Below are 14,768 nucleotides of genomic sequence, written 5' to 3'. Positions count from 1 at the left end.
ACGCTGCGCCATAAGACAACGTACTGCATGCAGTACTTTACACACCGCAGAGCCGCGTTAGACTGCTTGCACATGCTCAGTCATGTTGGGGAGGAGGGGAGAGCGGCCGGGCACATGGCTAATTAATATTCACTGCACTCAGTGACGTGCAGTGTTTACTTCCTGGAGCGGCCGCTCTGTGCGGCGATTGGCTGGCAGGACCACGTGATGCCGCATGTGTCCAAGAGTACGCATCACGGACGCCAGAGTGAGCTGCACAACGCGGCTCAATCCGACGTCCACACCAGATAGCACCAGGCGTTGCGTTAGGGGCACGTTATGCGACCTTAACGTCCCCTAAAACGCAACTTCCTGGTGTGTAACCAGCCTAAAGAGACACTGTAACATCAAAAACATCCCCTGAGGGGTACTCACCTCGGGTGGGGGAAGCCTCCGGATCCTAATGAGGCTTCCCACGGGGGTTTCGCTGCAGCCCTCCGAACAGCCGGCGACAGACCCGACTGTCAATTCAATATTTACCTTTGCTGGCTCCAGGGGGGGGCGCTGTGGCTGCTTTCGGCTCCGAAGTAGACGGAAATACCCGATCTCAGTCGGGTCCGCTCTACTGCGCAGGCGCCGGGAACTTGCGCCTGCGCAGTAGAGCAGATCCGACGGCGATCGGGTATTTCCACCTACTTCGGAGCCGACAGCCACCAGAGCGCCTGCGCAGGAGCCGGGAAGGTAAATATTTACGTCGCCGCTGTATGGAGGACTGAAGCGAGACCCCAGAGGAACGGAGGACGGCGTGGGAAGCCTCATTAGGATCCTGACGCTTCCCCCACCCGAGGTGAGTACCCCCCGGGGGTAGAATCAGCCACGTTCCCCAGCCTGACGGGTCCTGACGGCGAAACCGGAAGTGGCCGTTGGCGGGACCCGGAGCATCAGAGCAACTTGTCGTGGGCAACGATCAGCTGCAGGGGGCTGAGGTAAGCCCAGGTGAGGTGAACTCAATTTATTTTTTTCACTTAAGTGCCTCTTTAAGACCCACAGGCTACCTTCTAATTATAGGCACATTTACATTACATGCGGTGCGATGTGGCTACATATCCGTATCGCACCGTGGGTGTTCTGAAACCAATACACAGCAATTAAACAGTTTCCATTGCGAGCATTAAATGCGGAGCGGTGCAGAGCGATTAGAGAATCTGCAGCATGCTGTACATTCGCGCACAGCCGCAGTCCCCTCCAAACACTTTCGCATTACACGAACGGGAGTGGAAATGATGTGATGCGGCGAGGTAGTCACATTCACATTACTTCAGCAATGGAAAAGGGTCCTTAGGATTACGTTAGGATTATTAGTAAGTACCACACTGAGGCACTTTTTTAAAATGTCAAATAATGCACAGTTACTTAGGGAGAAGGTGTTTCCGACATGTAGGTAATTTCGATGGAAATATTTGTCTAGCTATTCTACATTATCAATATTTCCTACTATACAATTAAATGACAATTGTCACTTTTGGTAGGCTGGCATGGAAGGTCATCTGACGAAGGCGCAGAGCGCCGAAACGCGTCATGACGTCACACGCCCGCTGAATCAGCCACGCCCCCCTCGCAGCTGGACGGAGCCCCAGACGATCGGGACTCGCGCTGCTGGCCACAGTGCGACATCCTCCCCTGTTGAGTGAAGCGGTTGGCTGCCCGCTGACAAGCGCTTACACTGATTGTGTTTGTGAGTATAACTTTTAATCCTGAATAAATCATCTTTTACGATTAATGCGCTATGGCGCGCTCCATTTTTTTCTGATTGTTTTGGCATGGAAGGTTATATGCACAGGTAAAGCCTCATTAGGATCCAGAGGCTACCTTCTCTATACGTAAGGCGAAGAAGCACTTTTAAAAAGTATATTGTGCCAAAGATTAGATGGTAGCATGATTTGACATGTAGGCTATTTTGACGGCTTAGTTCATCTAGCTAACCTACATCATCATTTTATCCTACAGTCAGGATAACTTCCTAATATCTCATTTGGTAGGCTGGAATTGAAGGTAAATTGCACAGGTACAGCCTCATTAGGAACCGGAGGCTACCTTCTCTTTACGTAAGGCGATGAAGCACTTTTAACTATGATTTGGTGCAATTTGCTTAATGTAGGTTATTCTGACGTGTAGGCTATTTCGATGGTTTTGTTCATCTAGCTAACCTACATCATCATTCTGTCCTACTGTCTGGTATTTTGTCTGTAGGATTAAATAAACTGCCTCATTAAAATTGAAAGTTTATCATCTCTCAAAATATATACCTCACTGAAGTACTTTGTAAAAGTTCTGATTTTTAATTATTACAGTGTAGACGAATCTGACCTGTAGGTAATTTCAAAAGAAATAATCATCTAAATCTGCTACATTGTCATGTTTAAATCATTTATTAGCATTTACAGTGTGGAAAACAAACAAATACCCATTAATTCTAATGTAGGTTATATCGATTTGTAGGTTAACTCGATGGTTTACACCATCATTCTATCATTAGTGTAGGTCATCTCGACAATGTAGGATAAAATGTTGGAGCACCGCCTCTCTGGTACACTCTCCTCATGCTTATCACTGTACCTGCACTGTGACCTCTCCACCAACACAACCCAGACACTGACCTCACTCCACCACAGTCCGTATACACTGACCTCACTTCACCACCACAGTCCATATACACTGATATCACCACACTGACCTCACTCCACCACCACAGTCCATATACACTGATATCACCACACTGACATCACCACAGTCCATACACACTGATATCACCACACTGACCTCACTCCACCACAGTCCATACACACTGACATCACCACAGTCCATACACACTGACATCACCACAGTCCAGACACACTGACATCACCACAGTCCAGACACACTGACATCACCACAGTCCAGACACACTGACATCACCACAGTCCAGACACACTGACATCACCACAGCCCAGACACACTGACATCACCACAGCCCAGACACACTGACATCACCACAGTCCAGACACACTGACATCACCACAGTCCAGACACACTGACATCACCACAGTCCAGACACACTGACATCACCACAGTCCAGACACACTGACATCACCACAGTCCAGACACACTGACATCACCACAGTCCAGACACACTGACATCACCACAGTCCATATACACTGACATCACCACAGTCCATATACACTGACATCACCACAGTCCATATACACTGACATCACCACAGTCCATATACACTGACATCACCACAGTCCATATACACTGACATCCCCACAGTCCATATACACTGATATCACCACCAGGGCTGTGGAGTCGGTACAAAAATCTTCCGACTCCTCAGCTTATGAAACCACGACTCCAACTCCGACTCCAGGTGCCCAAAATTGCTCCGACTCCACAGCCCTGATCACCACAGTCCATATACACTGACATCACCACAGTCCATACACTGACCTCATTTCACCACCACAGTCCATATACACTGATACCAACACAGTCCAAACACACTGATATCACCACAGTCCATACACTGATCTCGCCACACTGACCTCACTCCACCACCACAGTCCATACACACTGATATCACCACAGTTCATACAATATCATCACCACACTGACCTCACTCCACCACAGTCCATACACTGACCCTCACTCCACCACCCCAGTCCAGACACACTGACCTCACTCCACCACCCCAGTCCAGACACACTGACCTCACTCCACCACCCCAGTCCATATACACTATCACTCCACCACCACAATCCATATACACTGATATCATCACAGTCCATACACTGACCCTCACTCCACCACCCCAGTCCAGACACACTGACCTCACTCCAGCACCCCAGTCCATATACACTGATATCACTCCACCACTACAATTCATATACACTGATATCACCACAGTCCATACACTGATCCTCACTCCACCACCCCAGTCCAGACACGCTGACCTCACTCCACCACCACCACAGTCCATACACACTGACCTCACTCCACCTCCACAGTCCATACACACTGACCTCACTCCACCACCACAGTCCATACACACTGACCTCACTCCACCACCACAGTCCATACACACTGACCTCACTCCACCACCACAGTCCATACACACTGACCTCACTCCACCACCACAGTCCATATACTGACCTCACTCCACCACCACAGTCCATACACTATTACCACAGTCCATACACTGACCTCACTCCACCAGTCCATACATACTGATATCACCACAGTCCATACATACTGATCTCACTCCACCACCACAGTCCATACATACTGATATCACTCCACCACCACAGTCCATAGACACTAATATCACCACAGTCCATACACTGATATCACCACACTCCAGACACTGACATCACTCCACCTCCACAGTCCATGCACTGACATCACTCCACCACCACAGTCTATACACTAATATCAGCACAGTCCATACACAGATATCACCACAGTCCATTCACTGATATCATTCCACAGTAAGGGTCTTTTCCCACTAGAGCGGTGAATGGACTTTTTTTTGTCCGTTTTCCACTGATTGCTAAGCGGAGAGTGATCGGCTCCTATGTTATACATAGGAGCTGTTCACACTTGTCATTCTCCGTGGAATCTGATGCAGTAATTGGGCCGCCCTTCTGTGCAGTCCACGATAATCCCGGGCAGGTGGATGCGTTCCCCATATAGCCTATGGGCTTCTGCTGCATCACATCGAAGCATTGGAGTGGACATTGTACTGTCTGCTCCCGCTGGCTGGACATGATCCAGAAGCAAGTGGGAACCGAGCCTACCTGTCCATACACTGATATCACTCCACAGTAATGGTCTATGCACTGATATCACACCAATATCACAGTCCATACACCAATACTGATATCACCCTCCAATAACTGTCTCTGTGCTTATCATCCTATAATTCTTCCACCACCGAAATCCCTCAGTCCCTGTACAGATACAATCTTTGGTGAACGCCTAACTACCACTATAAACTCAACCTGTAATGGATAACGAACTCTGCACTAGGATCATTGTATAACACCCCCCCCCCCCCCCCCTTGATCAAAACACTCTAGTAACAATTCCAGCACTGATACCAATCTATAGACCCTAATTCCATCCTGCAATCCAATGCACTGATACCATTTTGTAATCCTCAACACCATCAGCAATAATTCCCTGCTTTGATTTCATTCTGCAATATCTTGCCATTAGCTTTCTCCCAAGTAATTAATTTTGTAATCCTTCCTCACCCCCAACTGCTCCACCACTGTGTGGTCTTATCTACCCCTACCACCACCAATATTCAAGAATCCACCATCACCAACTGACCCTGTAGTCATTTCCTTTTGTAATTCCACACCACTGGTTATCCCTGCATCTCATCACCAACTGTCTCTTCACTTACATCATTTTAAAAGTTTTTATAGTTCAAGGTAAATTGTCCCAGCCTTGATTTTCTCCAACTAGGGATGCCAAACAGAAAAAAAACAACATTCAACAATATGCAGCTCTTGTTAAACAACTAGTCCCAACACAATCGGCTGAAAGGATATTTCGTGTTAAAGGGAACCTAAACTGAGAGGGATATGGATGTTTCCTTTTAAACAATACCAGTTGCCTGACTCTCGTGCTGATCAATTTGCTGCAGGAGTATCTGGATCTCACACCTGAAACAAGCATGCAGCTAATCCAGTCTGACTTCAGTCAGAGCACCTGATCTGCATGTTTGTTCAGGGGCTGTGGCTAAAAGTATTAAAGACACAGGATCAGCAGGAGAGTCAGGCAACTGGTATTATTTTAAAAGGAAAAATCCATATCCTTCTCAGTTTAGGTTCCCTTTAACTTCCTTAAAGGGAATCTAAACTGAGAAGAATATGGCGTTTTCCTTTTAAAATAATACCAGTTGCCTGACTCTCCTGCTGATCCTGTGTCTCTAATAGTTTTAGCCACAGCCCCTCAACAAGTATGCAGATCAGGTGCTCTGACTGAATCTGACTGGATTAGCTGCATGCTTGTTTCAGGTGTGTGATTCAGCCAAAGAAAACAGCAGGACTGACCAGCAACTGGTATTGTTTAAGGCTGCTTTCAGAGTGGGATGTTACAGGCGCACGTTAGAGCAGCCTGTAACGCAGCCCAACTCACAGTAATGAAAAATCAATGTGTTGTTCAGAGTGCCCACATTGCGTTACATTGTAATGCTACACGTTGAATGAAAGTGCAGCATGCTGTGCGTTATACTGGGCTTTAGCTGCGTTAGACTGCTTGCACATGCTCAGTGACTAGCTACATAACTAATTAATATTCACTGCACTGTGGTGACCAGGGCTGTGGAGTCGGAGCAATTTTGGGTGCCTGGAGTCGGAGTCAGGAAAAAATGCACTGACTCCGACTCCTAATGAATTTAAACTGTAATTAAAATAGAAAGTATGATAAAATGTTTTATTTCTCAGATAATAGTCATTATACATTTATATATACAGTAATAGCTGTGCTTAGTCCACAAAAATGAAATAACCAATCAAAATTAGTTACTTGTGCTGCTTCAATAAAGCAGTCCCCGTAGTTTTAAAGTCAGATATACATATCTGGTTGTGACTGTACAGTAGGCCTGAACGATTTTAGGAAAAAACTGAATTGAGCGATTTCTGTCCAAAATTACGAATACGATTCACGATTTCCTTCAACTCAAGCTTTGTCTCCCCCCCCCCCCCCCCTTGTGCCTGTTTGTTCCCCCTCTGTCCCCCTGTCTCTCCTTGTGCCCCCTTTGCCTCTTCATGCCTCCTCTGGGTCTCTCTCTTGCCTCCTTTGTGTCTCTGTGCCCACTCTTTCTCTCTGTGCCCCCTCTGTGTCTCTCTTTGTGCCCCCTCTGTGTCTCCTGTGTCTCTCTCTGTGCCCACGCTGTCTCTCTCTGTGCCTCCTCTCTCCCCCAAGTTGCATTAGTTCTGGACATAGCTTCAAGCACGAGTCCAGCGATGCCCGTCTATCCACTTTGCCTCCTTCAGGCTCTAATGCACGGCATACTTCCTGTATGTCATGTGACATATAGGAACCCAAAGTTTTGCCAAGCACAAGAGGCGGCAGAGCGCGATAGGAGGATGATAGAGGATGGAAGGTATGTCCAACGCTGCGGGCTGCACGCACTGGGACTTTGGGAAAGTTTGAAGGCGCTTCTTCAAACTTCCCCATGTGGAAATGGTGATCTTGGTGATCGCGATTTCGATTTAAATTCGATTTATCTTTCAGGCCTACTGTACAGTATATATAATGTGTACACAGGAATCTCTTATATATACTAAATAACATCTATGCTGTAAATATAAAGCCTGATGTGTAGCTGTGTCACTAATAGAGATGGTCAATGAGATGGAAATAATTTTGCGCTGATGCTGGTTTATGCAAATGTATGTACTCTCTTTGCTCATGAAATCAAATAATTTGATATGTTGTTAAAATTTGGTTTGGTGACTACGAATTAAATGGTACCTGAGAAGGATGAAAAGAAAAGTGTTATACACACCTGGGGATTCTTCCAGCCCCCTTCAGGCTAATCAGTCCCTCGCTGTCCTCCTCCGGCACCTGGATCTTCTGCTATGAGTCCCGGTAATTCAGCCAGTCAGCGCAGTCCGGACGCGTGCCGTTCCTACAGCCAGGAGCATTCTGCACCTGCACAATAGTGCTGCGCAGGTGTAGTACGCTCCCGGCGGCGGAGTGTGTGCGTGCGCACTACGCCAGACTGGCTCAAGTACCTGGACTCATAGCAGAAGATCCAGGTGGCGGAGGAGGACAGTGAGGGACTGATTAGCCTGACGGGGGCTAGAGGAAGCCCCAGGTATGTATAAAACTTTAATTTCATCTGTCTCAGGTTTACTTTGTTACACAGTAGTACTATACTCTACATATGCACTCCCCACAGAGCTGCAGAGAATCTACTGAGAATGTTGTGCACATTGAATACAGAGGTGTTGTCTATCACCCATAAACCTGGTTCAGATTATGTATGAAGAATGTGTAATAGAGGAAGAATCTCCTTATTCCCCTGCAGTGTACCTGCACATCACTCTTACATGTACCCACAGTCACATTGCCTAGGGCCTGATCCATGTTCAGATGTGTAATAGAGGAAGAATCCCCTCATTCTTCTGCAGAGTAACTGCACATCATTCTTACATGTACCCACAGTGACATTGCCTAGGGCTTGATAGATGTTCTTTGTTCCGGTCTGTACCTTTTACAAGTACTCTCTTACCAAGGACTAGTTTTAGTCTATGACTAAAGGGAATAAATATGGCATATGTATGTCTACATATCCTTCTCACTTCAGTTGTCTTTTAAAATTCCTAAGCGTTGGCAGTTAAAGGCTTAACTGAACGGGGGTAAAGAGTTTCACTTACCTGGGGCCATTACCAGCCCCCTGCAGCAGTCCTGTGCCCTCGGAGCCGCTCTGAAATCCTCCGGTCCCCCGCTGTCACTTAGTTTCGTTTTTGACGACTCATCAGTCGACCGGCCGCTATGCGTATTATTGGACGCATTCCCTACTACAATTAGCGCTGTTGTGGACCGCAATGCTTACAAAAATACGCGTTGCCGCATTCCGCACGCGTAGATATGCGGCAACGCGTATTTTTGTACGTGTTGCAGTTCGCAACAGCGCTAATTGCAGTAGGGAATGCGTCCAATAATATGCATGGCGGCCGGCCGACTGGTGAGTCGTCAAAAACGAAACTAAGTGACAGCGGGGGACCGGAGCATTCCAGAGCGGCTCCGAGGGCACAGGACTGCTGCAGGGGGCTGGTAATAGCCCCAGGTAATTTAAACTCTTTACCCCCCGTTCAGTTAAGGTTCCCTTTAAGAGATGAATTTTATGTTACATACTTTCAATCAACAAGATTGTAATATGCAAATTAGAGGAGTTGGAGTTGGTGGAATCCTAAACTGAGGAGTCGGAGTCGGTGGACTTCAAACATTAAAGCATGCGTAAGGGAAATTTATTGTTACTATTTCCCCACAGGTGATGGACTATGACAGCGAGCCGTGAATGGCTGACTCCTTTGTGAATATGCTGAACTACAGTGACTCGTCTATTAGCTGGGCAAGATGAAATTGTGGGAGTTTGGGACAACCCATGTCTAAAGATTGCTATATAAAGGCCAATAAGTGTTTAATCTGACTAGGTATCGAGTGTTATTAAATTATGAAAAAAAAGAGGGTAGCAATCAATTTTCCGCCTTACATAATGCAATCAGACGTTGGATCTCAAATTGATTTGCTTCTGCTACCGTGCTTCCCCTAAAATAAGACCTCCCCTGAAAATAAGCCCTAGCTCATATATCACAAGAATGCTTGAAATATAAGCCCTCCCCCAAAAATAAGCCCTAGCTAAGGACGCTATGTGTATGGGGAGGTGTGCAGTCTCTTACCACACCTCCTTGGTGGCTGCATCCCCCTCCATTTGCATAGAACGGCTCCGCTTTTTGGCTGTTTGGCACTGTGGCCCATCTCTGCACTGGCTCAGTGATCGCCTCCCGTTTGTCATGATTCATAATCGATGTGCGCATGCGCTGATGCGTCCCAGACACACATCAGTTATAACAGAGGGGAGCACGGTCACAGCGCCAAACAGCTATGAACATGGAGCCGTTCTATGCAAATGGAGGGGGACGCAGCCACAAGGGAGGTGTGGTAAGAGACTGCACACCTCCCCATACACATATCGTCTACTCATCCTCACACTGGCATCTTTCTTTGTATCTTATTTTAAAGAGGAACGTCAGTGAAAATAACATAATAAAAAAGTGCTTCATTTTTACAATAATTATGTATAAATGATTTGGTCAGTGTTTTCCCATTGTAATATCTTTCCTCTTCCTGATTTACATTCTGACATTTATCACATGGTGACATTTTTATTGCTGGCAGGTAATGTCAGTGGAAGGAGATGCTGCTTTTTTGGCAGTTGAAAATAGCTGTTATTTCCCACAATGGCGGGAACCATGGTCCTGACATCACACTGTGGGAGAGGTTTCACCACAATATCAGCCATACCGAGCCCCCTGATGATCCGTTTGTGAAAAGGAATAGATTTCTCATGGGAAAGGGGGTATCAGCTACTGATTGGGATGAAGTTCAATTCTTGGCTACGGTTTCTCTTTAAATAAGCCCCCTTTGAAAATAAGCCCAAACACATCTTTTGAGGGGGAAATTAATATGAGACACTGTCTTATATTCGGGGAAACACGGTATGATGTAGTACAGTGTATTCGTTCGTCAGTCTTCCACCCTCTTATCTGCCATCTTTGAATACGATTATCTCAGCGCCTGATCAGATGCCATCTTTAAAGGTGGCTATACATCAGGCGACTTGGCGGGCAATCATGCCACCAGATAGGTTACATATATCGATCGGGCATGCTGGGAAATCTTGGGTTGAAAAGCTTGTTCAGGGGCATGGTGGTAACGGCATGCGATATCAGAACAAGCGTCAAACGCGACGGAACCCCCTTTCGCTGCCCCCCCCCCTAATGTATATGTTGCATTTATACTTTACCTGTCTGCTGTCGCCCGCCAAGGTGCCCAGCCATCTTCCGCTTCCTCCATTCACGCCTCACACGTTGCCAGTGTATAGCACATGGCGCATGTGTGACATCACACATACGTGGCCTACATACTATACACCAGCAGTGTGTGAGGAGGAGCGAAAAATCGATGGGTGCCATGGCAGGCGACAGTGGACAGGTAAAGTGTAAATGTACGGGCAGTGGGGTACATGTACATTAGAGGGGCAGTGGAGGATGCTGCATCATGGGGAGGCTGATTTCTGAGAGATTTCATGGTGAAATACGATCGGGAATTGGCCTGCGAAGTATTGGCCTGCGGTGTATTGGCAGAGAGAGCTCTCGGCGACGGGAAAGGGGTGGCTGCATACGGCTAGGCCGCGCATGCACGGTAAGCCCTGACTGGCCAAGATACCCGGGGCGCGTTACCGTGGATCCAGGAGGCATAGGACGGCGTTGAGGGGGGCGATCAGGCCGGAGGAAGCCCCAGGTATGTATGATTTTTATTTAACTTTTCAGCTCTGGTTTACTTTAAAGGAAGCCAGAGCTGAAGAAAAAAAAAAGTTTTATACATACCTGCGGCTTCCTCCAGCCCCATAAGCTCGGATCGCACCCACGCCACTGTCTGCAGCTTTTGTACCAGGTCCCGACACTTCTGCCAGTCGCAGCCAGTCTGATGTAAGAGAAGTGCGCTCTTTGCGTATCTCTCCAGCAGCCACTGCTGGAGAGATACGTAGAGGGCGCACTTCTCCTGAGAAGACTGGAGCTGGCTAGCTGAAGTTACGGGGCCCGGTACCGAAGCTGCAGGCAGCGGAAGGACGGCGGCGTGGGAGTGATCTGCGAGCATGGGGCTGGAGGAAGCCCCAGGTATGTATAAAACTTTTTTTTTCTTGTGCTCTGGTACGCTTTAAATGTCAGCAGACACCTTCCTGCTCTCAAACTGAGACCTCCGTCCCCCTTTACTACTATGTGTAACTGGAAACAAGCCAATGTGAGATTGAAAATGTGTTTTCCCCACATGACCAAAACTCATTTTGTTAAACTAGGGGGGGGGGGGGGGGGTGGTGAGAAAGCTCTGCCCCTCTGTTAGTGACTGGGGATATTTGATTGGACAAAAGCTGGAGAATGTTCTGGCATGTTCTCTAAGCTAGAGAGGAGGCACAGGGCAGGCAGAGAAGCACATGGACAGTTTAGCTGCATCCACAGCCATCTAGCACACACAGGTATATGACAAGACTAGTTCAAGATGGGCTTTTACTGTTACATATAGGACAATGGGGCAGATTTATCAACACAAGTGCAAAGTGGGGGGTAAACTTGCAAAAGTGAAACAGTCAATGCAGCACTGCTTGAATAACATAAATCCACTGCGCGCTACCATATCAGATTTTTACCACCAATTCACAGGTGGAATTCAGGCTCAATATGTGGTACTCCAGGCTCATCAGTAATCCACATCCATAGTGTCATAAAATTAGGCGTTTATTCCTCAATAAAACTCATTAAAACGTTCATAGCGTAACATGTATGTTCACATAAAACCACACTGCGCCTCTCGCGCCCGAATGCACTTACAAGCTCCAAGATGGATGTAAAGTATTTCACAGCGGCAGAGCTGTTAGGTCTCAAGTATCAGATGCGAGGTTCGTCCGCGGCGTCCCGCTTGATCGATCCCCACGACCACCAGCCTGCCCGGATTTCCGTGCTGTGCGTCAGGCGTACTGGCTCCGCCCTACGCTTTTCGTCATACGACTCATCCGGGGCTAGCGTTGCCAGTACGCCAGCTGCACTTGAAGCACCCAACTCGTGACGTCGCCGCCACGTCGTGCCTAAGCTCCACCTCTATACCACCCCAATCCCGCCCACACACCAGTTGCCGGATCATAATGCCAGCGCTACATTATACCTAAACTCCGCCCGCGCTAACAGGAAGCCGCCCACAGTTCTGCCAGTGTAAAGCACCTTCACACTGTGTGTTACAATATTAAACAAGATGTTGAAAGTAACTTGAAAATTCCTTCTCACTATACTAATACAGGACCCACTCCTAGACTATCTACCTTATACCCTCTTTTTCAGCACTGCACTAACTAGCTTTCACACCAGTTTTCCTGCTGTTTTTTCCATCAGTTGTGACGGGTGATCGGAAGGGAAGTTGCATGATGTGTACATGTCCAAAGTGCACCCGATCGCTAAATCAATCAATTTTCCAATTATAAGTGCACATAATCGATGACTTTATCGATCGGTAGCCAATCGAACATGCCGGAAATAATCACACAATTCCCACCTGTCGAGCGGGAAATTGCATTGTGTGTACCCAGCATTAGTTTCGGTTCAGATTGGTACGCACAAACACACCTACTGTCGTGGTAGTTTAGAGACGAGTTTGGCTTGCCATGCGTACCCTTGTTATGGATCGTGAAGGAAGGACAATGCGCGTCGCACGGTGAAGTAGGAGAGTTGAGACCAGTGCCCTTGACCTGTAGTCGGGTTCCCCGTCGCAGAGCGCAGACTCTACAATTTGATTGGGGCCACGCTCCTCCTCAAGCGTGGTCATATTGCGCCTGGGCAGTAAGTCAGGAGCGCTTATGCACGAGTGGCTGCAGCTCGGCCATGCTTGTGCCAGAAGAGCAGCGCGCCCCCGATCAGCTGGACCGTCTGCGAGGCAACAGGGAACCAGAGGACAGCGAGGGAAGCCTCATTAAGACCCAGAGGCTTCCCTCTCCTTAGGTTAGTTTTTAAAATCATTTTTGGCCTTGGCTCTCTTAACCACTTGAGGACCGCAGGCATACACCCCCCTAGCGACCAGGCTATTTTTAACTAATTGGCGCTCTGCAGCTTTAATGGCCATACAACTGAGCACACAAATGAATCTTGTCCCCTTTTTCGGCCGTTGGTGGGCTCTGATTGCTGCTGCAGGCTTTTTTTTTTTTTTTTACTGTCCCCTTACGATCCCTCCTCCTGCCAGCCAATGACAGCGATTGGCTGTCATAGGCATCAGCCTACGAGTGTCAATCACTCTTGAGCCTCTCTAGGGGACAGCCGAGTGACACAGCGGTCGGGAGGGGGTTAAAAAAAATATTGACGTAAACATTGTTGCTGTACAAGACTTTTTGCAATATACACTGTTGCAAGAAAAATCTTTCCATTTCAGTCTGAAGTCAGCTAAAAGCTTCCTACACTCATGGAAAGCTCTTCTTTGCTCCCTTAGAAACAATAGTCTCTGTACTTTGTTCGGAGTACTTATTGCCATAATGCTGGGAATACACAATGTAATTTTTCTGCAGCTTTACTTTCAGATTACTTTTTTAGATCATTGTTCTGATCGATTTCTATTCACTTCTGTGAGAAATCTATCAGAAAAATGATAAAAAATCAGATTCGGACCTGTCGGAAATTATCTATCGAAGCATCTGCCAAGAAATCTCATGGTGTGTTTCCTGCATAATAGTGTTTAAAAATCCCTACCTTGCTGCAGGAGTGACCAGCTCCACAAGGCAGGAGGCTTTGTTACTCATTCCCAACACCTACACTAATCCACTGACTGAAAGCAAAGTTGTGTCAGTCCTACCTACCAATGTCTGTTAGAGGCTGTCTTTAATACTCATGTCCTATATACACATAATAATGTAATGAAGCTGAAATAATATATTAATTGACACTTCTGTACAGAGCCAGACTGAAAGTGCTGGTTTTCTGTCAACAAATGTGGACGTTTTTTTCATAAAATAAAAACCTATGATACTGCTCCATCAGCTAGTGGCCGATACGGTGAAGCTGAGGCTATTGTGCTTCTTCAGCGTCTGCTGGTCCTAACATCCAGGGCCGGTTCTCTCACAAAGCAAGGTGCATCAGGTGCAGAAATTACAGGGGCAGCATGTTTGTACTGAGTTTACACTTACTGCATGCAGTCAGAGTAGGAGGAAAAGCAAGAGGTGAAGAGGTCATCATTGGGGGAAAAAGCAGCTTGTTGTGCTGTGTGAGGAGTCTGAGTGAGGAAGATGGAGAGTAGCAGTGTTTCGTTTGACTTGCACAGCAGAAGGGAGGAGGTGGCACTGCTGTCCTGACTGAGGAGGAATGGAGGACGGCCGACTGGCTGAGGGTGAGCAGTTTGTTTCGCTAGTCAGCCAGCTGATGGGCTACTGTGTTGAGCTGCAGGTTGCCATGTCTCATGTTGGTGTATATGCTCCCTT

The 14,768-nt window shown here is 47.3% G+C and overlaps 1 pseudogene; it reads left to right on the top strand.

Annotated features, from left to right (window-relative positions):
• Positions 1-14,768, top strand: part of LOC137538504 (NEDD4-binding protein 1-like) — a 136,732-nt pseudogene that overhangs the window by 23,727 nt on the left and 98,237 nt on the right.

Source organism: Hyperolius riggenbachi, chromosome 11 (genome assembly GCF_040937935.1).
Source record: "Hyperolius riggenbachi isolate aHypRig1 chromosome 11, aHypRig1.pri, whole genome shotgun sequence".
In the NCBI taxonomy this organism is placed as follows: Eukaryota; Metazoa; Chordata; class Amphibia; order Anura; family Hyperoliidae; genus Hyperolius; species Hyperolius riggenbachi.
Note: the sequence above shows the minus strand (reverse complement) of the source record. Positions and strands in the feature narration are given on the sequence as shown.